At 42.9% G+C, this 21,065-nt stretch overlaps 1 protein-coding gene across 4 annotated transcripts in view; it reads left to right on the forward strand.

Moving 5' to 3' along the window:
- Positions 1-462: 462 nt before the first annotated feature.
- Positions 463-21,065, forward strand: part of COL8A1 (collagen type VIII alpha 1 chain) — a 94,208-nt gene continuing 73,605 nt past the window's right edge. For 2 of the 4 annotated variants that reach the window (XM_083611555.1, XM_083611554.1), the window contains exons 1-2: positions 463-713; positions 20,949-21,037. The gene's annotated coding sequence lies outside the window, so the exon portion shown is untranslated. The remainder of the gene's footprint in view (positions 714-20,948; positions 21,038-21,065) is intronic. The other 2 variants (XM_083611553.1, XM_083611556.1) reach the window with 1 other exon arrangement.

Here is a 21,065-nt window from a genome sequence, read left to right on the forward strand (position 1 = left end):
CTTCCCACCGGAGTGGTACCTATTTATCTACTTGCACTTTGACGTGCTTTCGAACTGCTAGGTTGGCAGGAGCTGGGACTGAGCAACGGGAGCTCACCCCGTCACGGGGATTCGAACCACCGACCTTCTGATCGGCAAGTCCTAGGCTCTGTGGTTTAACCCACAGTGCCACCCACGAGTGAAGGGTAGTTAATAATAATAATAATAATAATAATAATAATAATAATAATACACCATCCTACAACCTATTGGGCAATAAAAACTAAGGTCAGATCCACATAATATAGTTAAAGTACATGACCCCCCCCATAAGAATCCTGGGAACTGTAATTCCCTCCATAGAACTATAATTTCCAGCACCCATAACAAACTACAGTTCCCAGCATCCTTGGTGGGGATGACATCATGTGCTTTAAGTAGGCATTGGGTGTGCTATAAATGCGTGATGTGGATCTGCTTTAAATCAGGATGCTGTTCTCTCTCCCCCAGGTGCCAGACACCCTCCTCATCCCTTAAAGCAAAGTATTTATACTGCTAGTCGCCTCTGGCTACTGCCTGACTCTGCTCTCTGCCCACCTACTTTGAACAGCAGCTCCTCCCACCTGGACATAAAAGCTAACTGCATGCTACCGGCAGTTGATCAGAGCACTCTTTCAGTCTTCCCAGCGTGGTGAGCCAGTGATCTCCCCTCTTTGGGACCTTGCAAACTCAAGGTAAGAATGCTCCTATCTCAATTGCTTCAGCTGCATCCAGATGTTGTTGTGTGACATGTGCCAGCATTGCTGATAATCGTCTTGGGGCTGGGGATGCTTTGTCGGTATTTTGCAACTGACAAGTAGCAAACTGTTTTCAGAATGAAAGAAAATGGCTTAAATTACTAGGAAATGTATAACATCTGTGGCTGTGTTTTTCCTTTCTGTATTTTATATGTATCTATAAAGCAGCATGCCTGGAAATGTTATTTAACATTTTAAAATTCTGTTGTTGTGTTAAACTATGTTTCTGTCATTAAGTTATCAACAAAAATGTGGGCTTTCAAGAAGTGCAAAGATTTTCCTTAATACCAGGAAAAGGGCCTGTTGTCATATTTGGGAAAGCTCCCTCCTAACTCTTGGAAAGAGCATCTTTTCACACATTTTATTGCTCTGCAAATAAGGCATGTTTGGATTGCTGCCTTCGTGGAGGAACACCGGTCAGGTGGGTGTTTGACAACGGAGCGAAGTTGTCAAGCCAGGAACCTTGAGAATATGCCTCGAGATCGAAGTCCCAATTCCTGAAAATATAGGACAAGCTGTGCTGCACCTTCTTAACGGATAAATTGCGTTAGATATCTCTGCCTGTGTAGCAGCATAAAGCAATAGATCTTCCACATGTTTCTTAGGCAGGGGCCAACAGTGAGCCAGTAATGTTTACATATTCTAGCCTCAATAGAAAGAGTGCTGGCACTGAATTAGAGGCATTAAAAGCAAAGGCTTTGGAAAAGCATTTCTTAAATGCACCCCTCTAATTGTCTGTCCACAGAAATGCATTTCAATTTCTAGGGGCAATTCTCACACTGCAAGTGAGCCAAGGCATTAGCCACATAAGTCCCCTTTCTAAAGGAATTCCATCATATAAACCCTAATCCAGGAATGCCTGCATAGAAACACAAGTGATCAGGAATTAGTATTGTGTAAGTAGGGGCAGTTAACTGTATCCAGAAAAACAGGGGCTGCATAGCTTTATATATAACATTTTTGTACTCTTTAAGGCAGATCCATGCCATTTCATTCCTTTTCTGAACCCTGCTTTGCTATTACTGAATATTATTTCACACAGTTTCTCTCTAAATGCAGCCTCACAGTTGGTGGGATGCCACAAATCCTGTATTAATTTAGTTTGGGAGGTGTGGTTTGATACAGTAAGCATTGCAATTCTTTTTATAGAGTAAGCAACTGAAATTTTATCTCATAGTAGCAGGAAAAAGTCCAACCGAAAGTTACGTAAGTGTCTGATGTCCTCTGAAATTGCTATTAAAGTACAGAACATTTTGCTAAGCTTTAGAGATGGAGGGGGGGCGAATCTGTACTTTTTGAAAAACAAATTGTGCACACAATTTTTTTGGACAAGAATAGCTCAATACATTCCTAAATTATTTCCTTATTCTTAAACTGTTGTTTGAGCACACTCTTTATTATTATTATTTACATAGATATTGATAATCAAGTTTTAGTCTTTAACAAAAATAATAAAATGAAACAAGCCACATACAACTGAGGGGGGAAAACTTGCAAGGCTATAATTTAAGGAATGCGCTATCTGAAGAATTCAGGTTAAAATAAGATCCTACTGTGAAATTCCATTTATCATGCAAGTTTTTCTTAACCAAATATGTCTGAAAATGTACTTCAAGTAGTATTCCCAGAAGGAAACACTTGACAAAATGTGTTTAACACAGAATAGCTGCATGTGTTGAAAGTGAGACACTGCTGTAAATCGAGCTGGTTTGTTTGCTTTTGTAGTGTGTAGTGGCAGATTTTTGATTAGCAAAGAGGAATATTCCTGATACAAACTAAACTCTCCTACAGGTGCCTTTCCCGCCTTGAAAAATAGGTCAGGAGTTCAGAGAAGTGTCACTTTTCAGCATTGGACTGACCAGAGGAAATTAAGCAGTGCCTAGCTTCAGAAATGATTATCTATCTCCAAATGTATTTTTGGGGAGGGAGGAGGGCAGCTTGTTAGAACCATATATTTTATGGCAGTATTGGCACTGAAATCCATCTACAGAGTGAGGTCAATGCAGGAAAGGCTGTTGAGTTAGATCAAGAAAAGAGCACAGAAGTCCAACACAAATGTACCACATTGTAAAAGGGTGGTATTCTCAGCAGTTTCCCAGCACTCCAGTTGGACACAGGGTGTTGGTGTGTACAGGACTGCTGTAGCCACATCCACACCACATATTTAAAGCACTTTCATTCCACTACGTGTCAAGGCTTCTCCCAAAGAATCATGGGAATTGTAGTTTGCCGGGGTCACTGAACAACTTTCAGCTCTCTTAACACACTGCAGTTCCCAGGATTCTTTTTTTGGGGGGGAGCCATGACTCTTAAACTGGAATAAGAGTGCTTTGACTGTATGTTACAGATGTGACCTGTGATTTCCTGGAATATACTTACTCCATTGTTCAACTCACTGCAGAAAGAGGGTTGGGTCCAGACTTATTCATATGTAGAGTCGACCTATGGATATCAATGGGACTTGTTAGTCATGGCTTACATAAGTCCCACCATAGGAGCCATCTCTTAGGGGCCGAGGTCCCTTCGCCCCCCAATAAAATATTTGAGGGGGCTGGGTCCCCCCAAAGTTGATGGCTATTGCCATTAACACGGTGTGTGTGCGCCATGTCATGTGATCAATTATGCAAGGCGAGGCTTACCTGTCCCCTCTACTTTATTCAAGTTGACACCCCTAAGCCCCACTTATTTCAATGGGTCTAACTTGGAGTATAATTGGTCTAGAACCAGCCTAGAATTTGAATGCCTCTTGCATAAGAGAACATAAGAAGAGCCAGCTGAATGAGGTCAATGGCCCATCTTGCCCAGCATCATCTTCTCACAGTGGCCAAACTGGAGCATAGGAGCTCTCTCGTCTCCTGTGGTTTCCAGCAACTTGTATTCAGAAGCATCACTGCCTCTGATTGTGGAGGCAGAGCATAGCCATCATGGCTAATAGCCATTGAGATAGCCTTATCCTCCATGAATTTCTCCAGTCTTCTTGTAAAGCCATCCAAGTTGGATGAACATTCTCTATGACAGAATAGTATTTTGACCTGTTTTACAGTTTGCTCCATATTTTCTGTTCAGAAGATTTTCCTTCCATCTCACGCTCTCCAAATGTCCTAGCTGTAGTGTTCTGGCTCTCTCAAGAATTCATTGGAGTTCAAAGAAAAGTCAGCGGTTTATTTCATTGTGATACGTAGTCATTTTTAACATTTGCTTCCCCTATGTTTAAGGCTGTTAGCTATTATATTTGGGGGATGATTGTAATTTCCACATAAATTCCTAAATTACAGCTTTCTGACTTGCTTTGAGCCCTCTTGAATTCTAACTGCTGGGTTTCAAATAAGGCAAAGTGAACTGCTGCTTTCCTGATGGATATTCTCCTGCCAGAATGTTATCCACAGTCCATAGTTCTTTTCAGATGGATATATTAATTTGTTTCTCTCTGTGGTTTTCTCGGTCTTTTGTTGAAGGCCTGTTCTTAAATCTGTTGAATGAAAGGGGGGGGGGACCCTGCTTTGTTGGAAAAACACTTTGGTTTAAGTTGAGCATTCTTTACAGTAAAGGCTCCCTGCTCCATGATATTCACCCAGGTGTAACACTAAACTATGGTTTAGCACAGTGGTTGCTAACCTTTTTGGACCAATGGGCACATTTTCAATTTTGAGAGCATGTTAAGGGTTCCAGACACAAAATAGTTCCAGGGGAGAGGGGATAACAAAAAATGGCTGTCATGGGGAACATGGAACCACACAAAGTTAGACAGGCCACCCTGAACAACCTTCCATGGGAATCTTCCACTGGTCCCGATTGTGGAGATCACACAATGTTGATTTTGCACATGCACACACACACACTGATGCTGTTGATGTCTAATAGCATCAGGGAGCATTCCTCAGTACCAGAAAAAAATATACAAGGTGGAGAGGCAGGGATACTTCCAGTGTCTGGCGATCCTGGGGTGGGTAGTGTGACAGGCTCAAACAGCTGTGGAGAGGGAGGCGGGGCTTGTGGCTCACATTGTGAAGACAGGTAAGGCGAGAGTGCAGGTTGAAGGAATCTTCCCCACCTGGACCCTCCCCAGCATTCTCATCCTCAGGCTGTCCCGACTGTGGCAGAGACTTCCCCATCCCACCAGAGCCCTCCCCTGGGTACTCAGGAAACCATCCATCTGCCTTGTTCTGACTTGGCCAGCCCATGACAGGAATGTGAGGTCTGGAAAGTTCCAGGCAGTGCTTAATGCCTACAATGAGAGATATTTAGATTCAAACCTACCTGAAACTCCTACCCCTCTGTTTCAAAAGTCAATTCTTCTAAATCCACAGTGGCCTAGTGTTGTGTGCCGATGGTCTCTCAAAATTCTCCACCCTATATGTGGGTGGCGAAACTGGAGGGGCAATTTCGCCAAGTTTCTCTAGAGTGAGGAGAAACTCTCCAGCAGGTTGCTAGGAGTGGGGCTCACCTTTAGCAGTGGTACTAACACAGCTTCCGTTTATTTCCTATGGGGTGTGGGTGTGTGAGATTGCTGTTGCTGCTCACTAGCTACACAGGCAATTGTCATGGCAGCATGGACATCATTTTGCGTCTTCCAGGGCAGTGGGGTGGGGGAGAATGGTGACCATGAAAAATGAACTAAAATGGTGGAGAATGTTTAGAGATAATTATGCAATGTAGTCTTCATTTTTTAGGGGAGTGAGAAAAAGTGGGGGACAAGATAATTTCTCAGAAAAATATATTGGCTTTAGTTCAGATGAGCAATGTCAGGAATTCAATAAATTGTGAGTGGATAGCAGAAATGTGTCTACTGACCAATCCCCTTGCACTCTGGCATGCATGCCAGCCATGCCCTGTGACAGTGTTCAACATTTGTGAGACAGTAACCCTACAAACACGTAAAGTTTTTCCACTCCCAGTCTGCTGGAAGAACTTGGGCAGGCAAGCTGTATGTGTGTGGCAGAATTCCTGGCCACTAGGGGTGTGAGTGTCATGGCATTTTTCTGGTACCTTATCACACACTCATTGGATGTTGGCATGTATGTGGAAGTGGGACCCCTTATGTGGATCCTAGCTTTAGTTATTCAGTGATAAGAGAAAGGGTCTTGACACATATTCAAAAGAGCCTTCTTCTGTATTATTTGTGTAATTCAGGGCTTTCCCATTAGAAACAGATTTCTGGTCTCTGTCCAGTTGAGCCAATATGTGGTTTCAGGTGTTACCACCTGCAATGTGCTCTCCTGATATGTTGCCCATTTCCTGCCCTCAGATGTTATCCTAACAGGCTGAACCGATAGCATGACCAGGCATCCTGTAAGATTGTTTTCACAAATGTACGTTTTTGATGTGTGTCATTTGACTGGAACCACATATTGGCTAGAATGCATGTACAACATTCACATTGGCATTCTTCCACTATCCAGTCAGTCTGGTGTCCTTCAGATGTTTGGCTGGGGATGATGGAAGATTTAGTCCAAACCATCTAGAGGACACCAAGTTAGTGAAGGCTGATCTAGTCCATATTAATTTGCACAAGTGACCTCTTCCAGACTAACAAGTTTCTTAGAGTTTTTGCTTTAATGCAGGGGTGAGGAACCTGCAGTCCTCCAGATGTTGTTGGACTCCAGCTCCCATCATCCCCGACCTTTGGCAAATGCTCGCTGAGGCTGATGGGAGTTGGAGTCCACGAAGAACTGGAGGGTCACAGGTTTTCCACCCTTGTACCTTGTCACTTCTCACTTCTAGTGCATTGATCAGTTCTGTTTGTGGTTTATATCAAGGGGCAAAAGTGATACAGTGTTTACCAGTGGTGATTTTTACCAGACAAACTAATAGCTTTAAATATGCAGGGAAACACACAAACTTGTTTTCCCACATTAAGACACTGTCTGCTTTGCAAGCCGTTTTGTTTACACGTGCCACATTTCAACAAGTTGAATTAGGAGTTACAGAAAACAGGAAGATGTAAGATTCTTTTTGCCGTTTTAATGATCTAATGAATTGGTCATGCTGCAGTGTTTTGACTTGACTTATTCTACACGCAGAATGGAACTGCAGACCAGAGAGATCAAAAAACAAGTTGAGGGCTTCACATTTTATATGATAGCTGAGCGCAACAGAACCGAACCATCTGGAACTGCTAGTGTCACTCCTTTGTAAGTTGTGCTTTCATGGGACATGATCTGGCCAAAGATTTAGGTTGCAATTGTAAACTTCTTTATGAATAAACATGCATAGGCTTGTGTTACACACATCTTATTCTCATTGGGAAAGCTAAGCAATTTTAAAACCTTTATTCTACCTCCATGTTTAGCTTCATCCATTTATTTTGCTTAAATTTGCTTTAGTCATGAGGGGTGCAAACTTGACTGCTATGTAATATGACAAGAGGGTGTCAAGATGTCATGTACCAGTCCATGTACCATGCATAGATACATGAAAATAGCATTACATTATGGGGAAATGCTTTGCAGAAATGTGTATATTAGGCAAAAAGGCATCAAAAATTGTGCTTATTAGGACTTAAATGCTGATTAATTTTCACAAGCATTTTAAATTGCAAACTGATGTGGAAATGTGAAGTCTTGAATTTAAGAAACTGAGAAACCAAAACCGACAGATTAGCCCATCCCTATATACAATCCAGTGGTTTAACACCATTCATCCTGGGATGGCTAGAATGTAATATCTCATTCAGCCATAGAAGCAGGCTGCATTTAAACCAATTCTTGCCTAAATCTAATGAGTGATCTTTACCATTTCTTTGGAGCAGGTTGCTACCTACAGCAAATTGTTGTGTTTCTTTGTTACAGACGCCAAGCAGTAAAAAGTCATGTAAGGATGAAAAATCCCTGAGACTGAGGCAGACTAGTTGTGATTGTTATTTGCAGCTGGCCAGTTGGGATGAACCACCCCAAGGCCTACAGATTGACTGAGATTTCAACTCTCCACTTGAAGATTTTGATGATGTGCTGAGTGATCCCTCTAATGGTGTCTTGAAATAGTTATTAGCTGAGCATGTTCCAAAAATGCAGGCTTTAGGCCTCTCTTAAGCCAATGAGTGTTGAGTCAAAACATTTTGTTTCGGCAAGTCAAAACAAAATGTCTCCAAAATGTCCAAACAAAATAAAACATTTACACATTTTTTAAAAATGTCATACTGGAATGTTTCATCTCAAATGTTTCTGAAATTTCGGTTTTAAAAGAACCCACCAAAACGCTTAAAAGATCAAATTTCTCCCAGTTGAAAAGAAATAAGAAGTTTGCAGTTGTTTTTGGAATGGAAAATATATTTCTTACCCAACCCTATGTAGCTGCTGTTTGCCAGCAGAATTTCATAGATGAGTTAGTGGTAATTTGCCCTTGCTAATTCTGTCAAAGGAAGATGAGTTCTGTAAAGGCATGCAAAATGACATAATTTTTCTGAAGTTTTGCGGAAGACAATTAGCGGTGCTGAGACAGTTTTTCCTTCTTCCATTCCATTCCATTTATTCCAGAAGTTCCTCAGGATAGCCTCTCTGTGTTATCCTCAGCACCCTGTAGTAGTTTAGAGTCCAGTGACTGGCCAATGTTCCTGTGACTGAGTGGGGATTTGAACCATAGAATATATATTTTTGGCACACCGCCTTGGTGGTTTTGCCAAAGGCAGAATCCGAAGTATTTAAAAAGAAGGAAGACAGTTTCAGAGCTGCTCCCAATTTGGATTCTAAAAACATATAGCAGAAAAACAGAACAGAGCAGCTTAAACCCCAGTTTGTATTATAGGCACTTTCTGTGACACCTCTTGAAATACGATGCTTATTTTCTGAGACTTTTCTTTATGGCAGGGTTGGGTTGGTTGTTGGGATGGAGTTGGTTTGAATTTGTAGCATGGACATAACCCATGGCACGCAAATACCTTTAGATCCATGCGAAAGTTATTCATTTCTGGTTCTGGTGAGGGGGCGAGATACTGAATGCATCCAGCCCTCTTGTTCTGAGAATTCACTGGTGTTCTGTTTTCCACTTCTCTCTGCTGTCTGGCTGGGTGGCCAACAGCTTGCAGTGCTAAGGCTGCACGCTCTATTCCCAAGGCTGCGAGTACACAGTAAGTGGATGACTGCTATGTCTGTGCATGTGTCTTGGATCATTTGTTCCAAGGTCTTCTCCACAACTGCAGTAGGAAGGCACTCCAGTGACAAGAGAGTTCCTGGTAGCCAAAAACACTCTGCAAACTAGGCCCTGCCAGTGCAGCAGTAACCAAAGCAACCTTCTGTCAATAACTACTGAATATGGGCAGCCTTCACACCATACACTGAAAGTGCTATGACACAGCTGTAAACAGCCATGGCTTTCCTGCATTGAATTCTGGGGACTGTAGTTTATTAAGCAGGCTGAGAGTTAGTAGGAAGACCCCCTATTCCCCCTCACAGAGCTACAATTTTAACAACCAATCCCTCTCAGCACCCTTAGCAAACTACAATCCCCAGAATTATTTGGGGGAAGCTATGACTGTTTAAAGAGGTACCATAGTGGTTTGAATATAAGCTGCAAATGTGGGGGTGGTTGCATTATGGCTACTGTGTCTGTCAACATTCTTAGGAGTATATTTATATAGGGCTAGTTTTTGTATAATGCCTTGTCCCTTTGGTCTTGTATTCCGCTCTTTGAGTTGGTGGTTTTCATTGTAGCAGAGACAGATTATTCAATACAGGATTGCCTGCCGTCTCAAAATATACCTGTCTCCCAACAACAAATCCAGTTGATATCAGTCAGTGCTACATTCAGAACCTACATTCAGAACCCATGTCTGTTACCTAAAAGAATTTCTTTGCAAACTGCTGAAATGAGACCTGTTGTATGGACAGTATTCCGGTGTTTCAGATAACAACTTCTTATTCTTTGGCTAAAGTTGTCAATATTAATGGCAGGTTGTTGTTTAAATAAATAAATAAATAAATAAAATACTGTCCTTCATCACAAGATATCAGGATGGTTACATATTTGAGGCGATAGTTACTTCAAATTCAAATTAGTTAAATCAAGTTCATGTTCTTTCTTTCAGATTTCTGGCATGAATTCCATTATTTCATTCATTCAGCTTCTCTGCTGAATCTCTGTGGTGTCACCTTCCTTTTAACTGGTGGTCTAATGGCATACTGATCCCCATGGCCTATTGATTAATGGGCAAGTTTTCCATTTTAAAAAAAATGTTCTTAAAATTAGCAAATTCCCTGTTTGTCTTATTGAATATCTTTTGATTTAGTAAGTTTAAATATCTTGGGCTTTATCCTACCAGACATATTTTTAATGTGCATTCATTATGATTTGTGCTCATGGCCGTAGCAGGACAGTTTATACGCGATCCCACTTTCCATGCTGTTTGTGCCTACAAATGTTTTGGAGGAGACATACTGATTTGTTTCCAAACAGTGCATGTCCCCTAAGTTCCTGCTGCAATCCTGTAACTTTATATACGTTCAAGTACAGTGGTACCTTGGGTTAAGTACTTAATTCGTTCCGGAGGTCCGTACTTAACCTGAAACTGTTCTTAACCTGAAGCACCACTTTAGCTAATGGGGCCTCCTGCTGCGGCCGTGCCGCCGGAGCGCAATTTCTGTTCTCATCCTGAAGCAAAGTTCTTAACCTGAAGAACTATTTCTGGGTTAGTGGAGTCTGTAACCTGAAGCGTGTGTAACCTGAGGTACCACTGTACTGTACTACAGAAGCCGGGCGGGGTGGAGGTGGGATATCTGTTTTCACTGCCACACTCCACTCCAACTTTTGTTCTTTAGTTCTCATCACCTTAGTTTTTATGCCTTCACTCCAGTTCTATGCAGAGTTGTGATCCATCATACAGGCAGAAAAATAGAATTTGGCTGCTTGCCTCAGGCAGCTGCAGAATGAGCAAGAGATATTCAGTAGAGCTGAGCTGAAATTTCTCAGAAGACATTTTTTCTGAGATGTCTCTTTTTCTTACCCCACTCGCCAAGGAGAAAAGGCCATGGCTGACTTTTTCTAAATATTCCTCACCATTTTTTTTTATTGGCTGCCATTACCTTCCCACTCCTATCAAAACACACACACACACACACACACACTCTATATCCTAGAATGATGCTAGATCTAGGGCACTGTAAAAGATGTAAAAATGGTGATTAGGTCACAGAAAGAGTTGCCAGGGCAGTGGCAACATAAAATAAAGGGTGCGGAAGGGGAAGAGAAAACCTGAGGGGAAGGAAAAAGAAGAAGCCTTGCAGCTACTAGTGCTAATAAGGAGCGCTGCCATCGAGAAGCTGTTGGAGAATTTCTTCTCCCCTGGAGAAATTTGATGAAATGACGCCTGCAATTTCTCTGCCCACTGTTGAGAGTGTAGAGTTCTGAGAAACCATTTGTGCACAGCTATTGTATTCAGTTTTCCGGCATTTCTATGGGATATAAAAAATGTTTTATATTTTTATATATGTTGAAAGCCGCCCAGAGTGGCTAGGAAAACCCAGTCAGATCAGCGGGATATAAATAATAAAATTACTATCATTATTATTATGGAATAAGACATCCCTATTTTCATCAGAAAAATCTTTTGGTGGTATGTGATTTGGGAGATATCTGTGGAGTTCTACTGACGTGAGCATCCTCACTGGGGTCTTTTCTGGGAGACTCTGAAGATATACAAGCCCTAAATAATCATGGAAGGGATATACCCACAATGTGCTTAAAAACAGATTCCATATTTAGGAGTCAGCAAAATGGCAAAGAGGTGAAAGAAGCTTCCTTTAACACAGGAGTGGGTAAACCTTTTCATAGGGTTGCCATATTCTGGGGATCAAGAACCTGGACACGCCCCCCACCATCGGGGCACATCCAGAATTTGCAATAGCTCTCCTCTTCACTCCTTACAAAGAGGGGAAATGAGTGGAAAGGGGCCAGGAACTGCACTTTTGGTCCCACCCCAAGAGTATGTGGTCCTCCCACCCCAGCCCTGGGCCTGCTGTCCATGTGTTAGCATGGCTGTGTGTCTGGGGAGGGACATGGGTGGCGTGTGGGTTAAACCACAGAGCCTAGGACTTGCTGATCAGAAGGTCAGCAGTTTGAATCCCTGTGACGGGGTGAGCTCCCGTTACTCAGTCCTGCTCCTGCCAACCTAGCAGTTCGAAAGCACCTCAAAGTGCAAGTAGATAAATAGGTACTGCTCCGGCGGGAAGGTAAACGGTGTTTCTGTGAGCTGCTCTGGTTCGCCAGAAGCGACTTAGTCATGCTGGCCACATGACCCGGAAGCTCCCTTGGCCAATAAAGCGAGATGAGCACCGCAACCCCAGAGTCGGCCACGACTGGACCTAATGGTCAGGGGTCTCTTTGTCTTTTTTGTGTCTGGGGAAGGAGAGAGGCTTTGCTATTTTAGTATTGACCTGCAGGCTTCCCCAGAACACAGATCATGCAGAGTTCCAGTATCTAGGGAAGCCTCCATGCAAAGGATGACCTTCAGATGGCTATGCTAAAGCGTGGGTGGCAGGACTGGGGTGGAACTGTGTGACCTGTGGGCGGGGCCAGGAGCACTGTTTCTTAGCCTCTGTCTTCTCTCCTTCCCTGTTTGCACAAGTAGTATGTGAAGTAGGATACTACTGTGCTACAGAAATGTCTGCATTTCATTTTTTCAAAAATTCAGGGGACCATGCAGTCCCCTATGGCAATGAGCACAATGCACGCTCTCTCTTTCTCTGTGTGTGGCTTTGATTGTCCCCTAAATCTTAAGTCTCCCTGAGGAATTTTAAGCTTTAATGTTAAGACTCGGCTTGCCAAATGCAACACTTTTATATTATGGATTCCCTACCCCACTCCTCAAAATCTCAGCCCAGCAGCGTTCGTAAGGGAGGAAGCCAAATTAGACGGACATAAATTGTTTCTTTCTTTATACTTTTTACAAGCAAATTTAACTAAGGAGAATTGGCCCAGTCCTACTTTGTGCTAAATTTAATTCAGCTCCACTTTAGAACAGTTAAGCCAGCACCTTCCACTGGCATCCACTTCTTATAAAGCACATTCTTTGAAAGAGGAAAGAAATAACTCTCTGCTCATTTCCACTTGGCCAGCAGATGAAATGTGCCATAGTAGCATTCAGATTGTTTGCTGCAGAAAATGCTAATTTGGACTTTAGGAAGAAAGTCCCTCATGTTTTAGTTGTTCCAGAAATGCCATTACTTGTCAATGTGCGCTGGAAGTGAAGAACAAGGCTTGAAAAGTGAGCTTTCCAAAACAGTCCAGGCCAAAGCTGATTCTTTGGTTTTTCATAAGTAATAAATCATATCCTTAGCTTCAAAGGGGACACGGCCACAACCCCAAACCGAAAGACTTGGGATCATCAAAGAGCTCTGTGCTCTCCATTAAACAGCTTTGTCCAGCCCTGCTGAGAAGCATACAAGAAAACTTTTTTTTACATATGGAATGGATTCTCTAAGGAGATGCTGACCACGGTCAAAAGTATTGTGAAGTTTCCCAGTCCCTTCCCCGTGTGAGTCTTGGTTGGCCTGTGTGGCATGTTGCCAGCCCACCACAGCTGTCAATCAGGGTGGAACAAGAGTGGAGCCTTCTCAGAACTAAACAAAAATGAAGCATCTCAGTGCTTGGGAAGAGTACATTTGCAAGGATGCAATATAGTAATAATAATAAATTATAATAATAAATTTTTATTTATACCCCACCCTTCCTGGTTCAGAAAACCGGGCTCAGGGCAGTTAACAACAGATTTAAAACACTTAATTGATGCAACAAAAACAGCATAAAATACAGTATAAAATGTGAATAACAATACATTCAGAATTCAAAAATCAATTTAGGGGGAAAATCCATCCAATAAACATTAGATGATCACCAGGGCTAGCTGGCTAAATTAGTCCTATTTGTGCCAGCGAGGAGACCAGGGGAGAATTAGCTGTGGGATCTCAGAGCGGGTAATCTTCATAAAAAGGGGAGCGGGGGGGAAGGAAGGGGAATAAAATGATGGGTTGGGGTCAGAGGCAGGCTGGATAGGGGTTCCTATGTCAAAATATGAATATTTTGCCATGTAGGGTGGGAAATGGCCAATTTGTCAACAGGGATGACTGCTTAAAGCCTGGTGCTTGCATCATGCAGAAAGAGCTAACTGTGTAGTCAAATGTGGTTGCACATCTGTCCATGGGGACTCTTGGCTGTGCACTGAGGCGCCAATTTGTGAGGGAGTTTGAGGGGGCAGACCGATGTCATGCATGCAACACCAGGAGGAGCCAGGGGCGGAGGCGAATGCTACAGCAGCGTGGCTTCAATGGCTGGCAGCTCCTGCTGCTGCCGCCGCTGCCACTAGCCAGGAACTGCCACATGCCACACAATTCCCTGCTTGCCCAGGGGCTGCTTCCTGCCTCCTTCCCCTGTGCGGCAGGAGAAGGAGCCGGCTGTTGAAGCCACACCATGCTTGGCTCCACGCTTGGTGTCCTCTGCCCCATGATTTCTTCATACATTGAGGCGCCCAGCCCCTCCTCAAAAAATTTGGAGGGGCCCCAAAGAGCTCAGCCTCTAGGAGACGTCACCGCTGAATGTGCAGAACCATAATATGGCTCTTCTCCCATGGCAAATGTTTTTGGAGCTGAATGCTAAAGTTGTAAGCTCACCTATGTAGGTAAAAAATTTGGTAGACCTCAGTGGGATGGTTTAACTTGCACAAGGTTAGGATATCAATTGACACAACTAATCACAGTTAGAACAGGCCACAGTCCCCTGCATTTGGACACCACAAGGAGAAAAGCTGGTAGGAGATGGGTTGATGGTGTGAGCCTAAGGCTCAAGCAGACTCAATGCTAAAACCATGGTTTAGACCACAAACCATGCTTCAGCATTAAGTCTGAACTATGCTTATAAATGATTGCAGTTCAGTGTGTTAAGTTGGATTTGGTTTTGACCACGAGTGACCTGCATTGTCTTTCAACCATTCCTTATACGACTCAGCATCCAGACCCCCAGCTATCCTGGTTGTCCTCCTCTGGTTATGCTCTAGTTTGTCATTCTCTTTGAAATATGGTGCTCAGAACCAGACACAGCACACCAGTGTGATATGACCAGTGCAGAAGAAAGCAACAAAACTACTTGTTATCTGGACACTATGCTCCTCTTAGCTCTTTCTAAGATTGCATTTGCTTTCTTTAGCTGCAATATCACACTGCTGACTCATGCTCTCTAGGACACATGGAACCTTTTCATGTTTACTGCTGCCAAGTCAGGTCTTCCCCAGACTACACTTGTTCCTTTGGGGCTCTGTGTGCCTAAATGCAGGACTTAACATTGATTTCTGTTGAATTGTTGTTTTCGGCATGGGCCTGCCCTGTCAATATCGTTTTGAGTTGTGATTCTGTTTTCTGCGGCGTTTAACTATCCCTCCAGCCCTGTGATGTGTTATCTGCAATGTGTGGAGAGTGAGTGTGTGTGATTTATGTCACATCTGTTTTGAAGAGGGCTTATATGTTCCTGCAAAAAGTAGCATGGTGTAAAGGGAATGGGGGACAAATGGCTCATTAATCCTAGACTTGGTCATTGATCTGGCAGCTGCATAAAGCAAGGTTGACCTCTCTTCTGCTCTCCATTGTCATCATATCTGTGGTGTTTCCCCGTTCTACCTGGTAGGTATTGTTCGAAACCAATTTTCCATTTGTTTCATATTTGTTTCTTGGTTTTAATATATGTCTGGAAAAGTTGCTACTCATTATAGAAGGGATAGGCAGTTGGACATTTATCTGGGAGACTTAATAAACCATTTAAAAGGACAGTTGATGATGATGGAAGAGAGCAAAACAAAACCCAGCCAACAGGGTGGGAAAGAAAACCACACAAAGTTTTAGAAAGCTTTATTGGCGTGCAAGGGTGTATACACAAGTTTTGCTTGTAATTTAATAGCAGTTGAAGAACTAGCTGAGGAATAGACTGAAATAATGCTAATGTAACTGTTAGATCCACCCGCAAGCACAGCTAAAGCACATCCCATCACACAGTCTCTTTTTAGTAAACGGCCTTGGAGATTTCTAATGCAGAAAGACTGGAAATCTAAATCTAAATGATTGTATGACCTTTTGTTACTTTTGATTACTTCTTTTGTAATTGTAGGTTTTAAATTTGTTTTTAATGTTTTAAATTGTTGGGACCCTAGGGTGAAGGGCAGGTAATACACAAAAATAATTAATAGTAATAATAGTATTAGTGGCTAGCTGCTTTCTGTTCATCAGCATCAGCATCAAATCACTAGTTCTATTAGAGCATGGGATGAATATGCCAACTTCTTTCCATGCCTTTTCTCAAGGCCAAACCATGGGCAGCCATTAACAGAAAGCAACTATTATCCTCACTGTCAGAATCTTGCTCCTGCTTCCTATCTTATAAGCAGCAGTGTGGTTGTAGCCATTCTGTGGTGTTCCCACACTGCTCCTGCCTCCACCCATGTGGTTGTCATGCATCTGATGAAGTGGGCTTTTGCTCATGAAAGCTCATACCACAATATATTTGTTAGTCATTAGGGGGCCACAGAATTCTGTTTCTTGCTGCAACAGGTTATTACAGCTACCTGTCTGCTATTTGTGAGGTGATTTTGGCAGTTTGGCTAGGGTTACAGATGTGTATTAACACTGCAGAACATTTATTTTAAAAAAGTTATTAAATGTTGTAAAATGTATTTTTAATAACCAAAATATGTTTTATTAAAGACATTTAATTATACACTAAAATAATGTAGTCAGATTTTTGTTTACTGACATTGTAGACACACTATACCTTTAATGCACATTCAAAGCACCTATCTCTCCTAAAAGAATTCTGGGCACTGTAGTTTGTTAAAAGCTTCTTTGCATTGTAACTCTGTGAGAAGCAAACTACCATGGCTGGTGTTCTTTAAGGGAATGAACATGTTTTGAATATGCTTTAAAGGAATGGTATGTACATGGACCTTTAGTACGCATGAATATGGGTACAGAGGGTCGCCAACATGGTGCCCACAGGCATACATGTGCCCACAGGAGACTTCCCTGGCACCCGCAGTGACCCTTCCCCTCACCAAAATTCAACTTGAAAGAAGCATTATCTTGTAGCCAATAGACTAGGTTGTGGGGTGTGTTTGGTTACGGTGTTTATGTGGCGCCGACACCAGTTTCTTTAGTTTGCCATTGTGCCTACAGGCCCCAAAAGGCTGGCCACCTCTGGCCAAGAAGAATTTTAAATTAATATTGTGGTTTTAAATGAAGCCACAGTATTTGCAGTTAGTCACTTTCCTGTGGTTTGCAGCTGAGGCAAACAACTTGATTCATTGGTCAAGCTACTCATGAAACAGTTATACATGGGCGGGAAGGGGGTGTGGTAGATTTTTTTGAAAACTGACAAGGATGACTGGATTATGTTCTCCCTGATAAGATGAAGACCGTTGCATCATGTTAGTCTCTTTGTTCAGAAATGGGTGCAGAGGGATGTTGAGATGTGCACCCAAAATCTGTGGTCCAGATATGATGGTACAGTCGCTTCGCTTGATGATGCCTGATGAATGCTTCAGGAAATTTGCCCCTGTGTGTGTGAAGCTGAGCTCTTTGGAGAATTCCAGCTTCAGCCACTTGGCGAAAAACACTGGAAAACTGTACCAGCTCCAGAAACACAAACCAGATCAGTTAATTCCTATCCTGGTGCCTTAACCGCAAGTCTATACTTGTTCCTTAAAAATAAGTGGAAAGGCTAGGCATGGGCAAAATGCGAAGTGCCAAAGAAATGCAGATATCTGAGTCAGCCAAGAAAAAAGCCAGATGCCTGTAGGTAAGCCAGACACATTGGCAAGGAGTGTTAAGTTGTTCTTAGCTCTACCTGTTCCTTTTTGTAGCCAGTCTCCTGGCAAATTATATCCATACAAACAGTGCTTTTTTCATGGGGGATACAGAGGTATGCATACCTCTAAACATTTTGTGAATCTTCGTACTTTTGTCCATTTACTGTACAGTGATACCTCAGGTTACATACGCTTCAGGTTAAAGACTCCGCTAACCCAGAAATAGTGCTTCAGGTTAAGAACTTTGCTTCAGGATGAGAACAGAAACTGTGCTCCGGCGGCGCGGCAGCAGCAGGAGGCCCCATTAGTTAAAGTGGTGCTTCAGGTTAAGAACAGTTTCAGGTTAAGAACGGACCTCCAGAACGAATTAAGTACTTAACCTGAGGTACCACTTTAGCTAATGGGGCCTCCCGCTGCCGCCGCGTTGCTGGAGCACAATTTCTGTTCTTATCCTGAAGCAAAGTTCTTAACCTGAAGCACTATTTCTGGGTTAGCGGAGTCTGTAACCTGAAGCATATGTAACCTGAAACGTATGTAACCCGAGGTACCACTGTATTTATTTTCCCCCCATTTGAACTATAAAATGGTGACTTACTTGTGTCAAAATGAGAGTACCCCTAAACATTTTTTTAAAAGAAGCATTGCATACATATATGCCTTTCCACATTTTCCATCACAAGGAAATGGCTGGCAGGAATGGCCTAAATCTTGGGACATGTTTTGCAAACCTTTTCATCCCTTGCAAAAATGTGGATGGTTGGCTCCTGCCCTGACCCCCCATTCACCTTGAGGACGCTGGCCTTCAGTCCGAATTGGCATGTGACGTGGACACATAGCCAAATCTGATTAGCGGCAGAACTATGATCTCATTATGTTTTATTACGTACTCCTGCTTTGGCAAGGATCACTCTGGGAAAGGAGCAGCTGGTGGTTGGGAGGAGTTGGGGGCTCTGGAGCAACAGCAGAGGGGGAAGCGGTTTTTGCAAACAACAGCAGCAATAAGAATAGCAACCTGCAAAGTTCCCCCACCTAACCTAGAAAATGTATGTTGGCCAGTGTGTGGCACAGCCTTAGTATAGTACTGAGCTCTTTCTTTCAAGGAGACTTGGGTTTAAATCCCTGCTCAGCCACAGAGTTCAGGTCAGTCACAGGCTTATTGTGAGAATAAAATGGAAGGGCAGAGAACTGGGTGGAGTGCCCTCAGCTTCTTTGAAGAAGAATGGAATTAAAGATGTAGTAACTAAATAGCCCATGCACCCTCAACTTGGGAAGCGCTCTTGTGTAATTTCTGGAAAAGTTATGGAGTTAATACTTTGGAAAGTTGCTTGTCTGTTTGCTATCCAGTTGGACACATCTTAAAGACGTCATCATCAAATTTTGCATGATGATTCCTGGGATCAAGGAGCAGGTTTCCGTCTGTGTTTGGCTACCACTGGACTCCATTTTGAATCATGATGGTGGACTGAAACTTTAAGAATTGCACTGGTTTTGCTGTTGTTTTGTGGAATTCCAAGCCATGGCGGCTTTGAAGCTCCTAGTATGCTATACTCCTAGATGAGGTGATATCCATGCATTTTTATCTGGATTTTTGCAGTGCATAATGGCTCTGCAGGCATTCTGTTTGAATAACAAAGGCAAGTGAAAATGCATGGGGAGAATCTACTGATGCTGCCTTTCCTAGCCATTGCATAATTGGTGTTGCACACATAGGGTTTCCAACACAGGGATGGTAAGCTTGGTTAACCAGGGTTCTCTTTTCCACTTTGGAAGCTCTATGTGTTGGGTATGGCAACCCATTTCAAAATAAAGCAGATTGCTTGCTGGCCATTACTGAGTTGGCAGGACTTCCCTTGCCCATTCCTACTTGCTCCTTCATGCATCCAGACTGCACTGCTCAAAAGGGCTATATTCTAATGCTAATCTGTTTTGACATGGCTCCTTGAATCTGAGCATCTTAAGATCCTCAAATTCCACAATAAATTCTGCAAGCAGTAAATCTAAGATTTTTATTAGAATATTTATGCATATTACAGCCTACTTAATCCTTCTGCTTCTGCATGCAGCATGTTCCATTGCCTTGTGATGGATTGAAAAAGAAAGGTTCATATGGATTGGAATGGTACTCTTGGGGCCAAACAAAGGGGAAACAATGAAGCTGATTGGCGGTAGAATCAGGGCAGGCATTCTAGCTATGTTCCAATTGAATTCCATTTCACACATTATTAACTTCTGGAATTCAACACCGCAAGTTGTGGCAATGGTCACTGGCTTAGATGGCTTTTCAAGGGAAGGTTGCCATTGATAAGACCTATTAGCTAAGGAGCCACCTGGCTTGGAGGCAATATGCCTCTGACTTTCAGCTACAGCGAGGGGGGAAGGGCTGTTGCCTTCATGGCCTACCTGTGGCTTTCATGGAAGCATCTGACTGGGAAACAGGATGTTAAACTAGATGAATTGGTAATTCAGCAGGGCTATTGTGCTCTTGAAGTACTGATGCCTGAGGTGGGTGCCAGGAGCAGGTCAGTAATATCTCACACAGTATCAATGAAGCTAACTCTTTTATTCAAAGGAACAAATAGCTCAGGAGGCTAGGCCTAGTGAGCACAGCAACTCTTCCTGGTAGATCTTGGCCCAATGAAGCAGTTGTGAGGACTGAAGGTCCTCTCCTCCCCATAGTTACCTAAGCCTCTTCCCCCACCAGGTCCTTCCCCAGCAACCTGAGACTCCTTCACCTTCTCTCTCTTTGCTGCACCTTCAAATGGGACACTGGGTGCAGGGAGAGAACTGGTTGTTTCAGGAGGGAGAGACCCCTGGCTTCTTCATTAGCCTCTTGGCCCCTCTCGTCTTCAGCCTCTGCTTCTGCCTCTGATTCTGGACTGCTCTCTGCAACAGCCTTTTCCTGCTCACTAAACCCTGTTGCCTCATCAGCTTCCGACACCACCTTCTCCCAGACTGTTCCCTCCTCTCCCTCTGCCACTCATTGTGGTCCCACCACCAATCCCCTGGCTCTGAGCCTTCTTCCCTTGGGGGTTCCCTAGCTGGTGCCTCTTACCACTCCTTTGCATCCAACCAGTCCATAACAACTGATGTGCCCCTTTCAAACTCCAGTTTCTAATTAGGGGTGGATGAATATGCTAGTTTGGGTTCTCTCGCTTTATCCTTTTTCCAATCTTAAATTCACAATTTGCAGCTTTTTAAATGAAAGGAAAAAAATCTCATGAAAAATTGCCAGCATTTTAGCACAAATTTCTCCTAGTCAGCACATTTTTCTATGCAATTTCTCCTACATTTTTTTAGAAAGCAATCCCCATATAGAATGCCTTTTTGTATGTTATTTCCACTAATATATGCATTTTAATGCACAGTTTAATATAGGCACTTTTTGTACATATTGCTTGTAGGAGAACAACACCGCAAAATTTGGAGAAGTGCCAATTTCAAAGGCCAGCTGTGTTTCAGTTTGCATGTTGTCTTGGAAAGTGCTACTTTTGTAAGTTTGCCTTTACAATTGCTCCTCT

Source organism: Podarcis filfolensis (assembly GCF_964270895.1).
Source record: "Podarcis filfolensis genome assembly, chromosome: 4".
Lineage (NCBI taxonomy): Eukaryota > Metazoa > Chordata > Lepidosauria > Squamata > Lacertidae > Podarcis > Podarcis filfolensis.